This window comes from Myotis brandtii, unplaced genomic scaffold, assembly GCF_000412655.1.
Source record: "Myotis brandtii unplaced genomic scaffold, ASM41265v1 scaffold403, whole genome shotgun sequence".
In the NCBI taxonomy this organism is placed as follows: domain Eukaryota; kingdom Metazoa; phylum Chordata; class Mammalia; order Chiroptera; family Vespertilionidae; genus Myotis; species Myotis brandtii.
In genome coordinates this window covers 50,928-52,981 of record NW_005365474.1, presented here as the reverse complement: position 1 = coordinate 52,981, position 2,054 = coordinate 50,928, and the positions used below count along the sequence as shown (strand labels likewise).

Here is a 2,054-nt window from a genome sequence, read left to right as displayed (position 1 = left end):
CCCAGTAAACAGGTTGTGTTTGCTTTTTCTTACTCAACGGCCGGCGCACCCGCCGGGGGAGAAGCCAGCGAGGTCCTGGCTCCCTTAGGGGCGGACACCAGCCGCTGACACCCGCCGGGGGACTGTAGCGGCTGCTTAGCGAAGAGACCCATGGAAGCACTTTGTAGTTTTTAATTTTTACCTTTTTAAAGAATTTGTGTGAGTTTATTTGAGCCAGACTGTCGGCAATTGCCAGGAAGCAGTGTCTCAACGGATTGGGATAGCGCTCCCTTAAATTTAATAGAGGAAATCTATTCTTTTTTTTGAATATGTTTTTACGGATTTCAGAGAGGAAGGGAGAAGGAGAGAGAAACATCATTGATGCGGGAGAATCATGGACCGGCTGCCTCCTGCACGCCTCCTCCTGGGAATCGAGCCTGCAACCTGGGCCTGTGCCCTTGACTGGGAATCGAACCCGGGACCCTTCAGTCCGCAGGCCCACGCTCTATCCACTGAGCCAGACCAGCCATACTTTAGAATGACAACCTTTTTTTCTAAAAACACAAGCATTTGTCAAGTGTGTCTCCCCCACCCTCCACCCCGAGGGCAGCCTCAGAACCGTGGGGTGTGGTGTGTGTCGGGGGGGCAGCAGGCCGAGTGCTCTCAGGTGCCCATCGCCTGTAATGAATTAACTTCTCTCTTTGGCTTCCAGTCCGTAGGAAAGTAGAGAGAGAAGGGCCACTCAGTCAGAGGAGGAACCCTCTGCATCGCTGGGTGGAAATGACGCTGGGCACTCCTCACAAGAGAAGTTTCTTCATAGCGAAGTTTCCTTCCTTCCCTTTTTATCGGCGCTCGCTTGCAGGGTGTGTCCCCCCAAAACGTATGCGCACACTTGGGGTGATTTTATAAAGGCAGTGTTCATGAAAACACAATTCGTTCTCAGGATTGAGCCGTCCGCGGTGGCGGTGGGTGTGTGTTTTTGTCGGGGGACGCACACACCCTGTATTTTGACATCCGCCGCCGCTGCCAGCGGTGAGCGTCGGGTTCCACGTAGCAAACTGCTGCGCTTATTTCTTCACCCTGAGCCTCCGGCGGGCGTCCAGCTCTTTGTGAAGCGAGGATTTGCTGGATGCATCTCAACACGAGAGCGGTGGCTGTTGTAGCAAAACACAGCCAAGCGTGCGTGGCATCGGGGAAGAGAGAGAGAGGCCTGTCGGCCGAGCACAGAAGCAGCTTTTCTTGGCTTGATGAGCAAAACATAGAAAAAGGCAGCAGTTTGTCACTCGCGAAGTCGGTGTATGTTCCAGCTCTCGGTGCCCCAGCGTCGGGGACAACAGATCACCCCGCTTTGCTCTAGAATTTTAGGGCCGCAGGGGACCGTCGCTAGACCACCACCATCCTGCTCCAGATGCGGGACGGGCGTTTCTAATCGTCGGGAGTCGTCTCATCTTGGGAAAACAATTTTAAGACTCTCCAAACCTCCATCCTCCTGGATATAAAATGGGGATAATGATCTCTCCCGACCGCTCACGGAGGGAGTTGTGAAGCACCACCTTAGGCCCAGAGAGAAAATGCCGTGTAATTATAAGTGCTGTTAATGCGTTCGGAGTTTTAAAAAGCACCCTTCTCGTCCCTATAAACTATTTGCCCGGCCGGCGTGACTCGGTGGTTGAGCGTCGACCTGTGAACCAGGAGGTCGGGGTTCGATTCCCGGTCAGGGCACGGGCCCGGGTTGCGGGCTCCATCCCCAGTGTGGGGCCTGCAGGAGGCAGCCAGTCCGTGATTGCCTCTCATCATGGATGTTTCTCTCTCTCTCTCCCCCTCTCCCTTCCTCTCTGAGATTGAGAAAGATATTATATTTAAAAAGAAAAAAGAATGCAGCAATGTTCTGGAATGTTCAGTAAGGCTGAGAACGCCCCCCCCCCCCCACACACACATACCTGCCGAGTTAGACGCACACAGCTGCTTTCCGGGGGCGCGGGGGCTCTGACCACTCACCCTGCGTCCTTTGGTGATTTTAGACTTAGAGTGGGTGCCGGGTCTCCAGGCTATGGGGCCAGCCTGCCTCTTCCCGG

General features: G+C 54.3%; 1 protein-coding gene across 2 annotated transcripts in view; it reads left to right on the top strand.

Annotated features, from left to right (window-relative positions):
- The window catches only part of STX2 (syntaxin 2), a 32,464-nt gene that overhangs the window by 20,750 nt on the left and 9,660 nt on the right, over window positions 1-2,054 (top strand). The window contains exon 1 of one of the 2 annotated variants that reach the window (XM_014545359.1): window positions 642-1,557. The exons of the other annotated variant lie outside the window; for it this stretch is intronic. The gene's annotated coding sequence lies outside the window, so the exon portion shown is untranslated. Of the gene's footprint in view, window positions 1-641; window positions 1,558-2,054 lie in introns of those variants that run through there. 2 annotated transcript variants of the gene reach the window in all.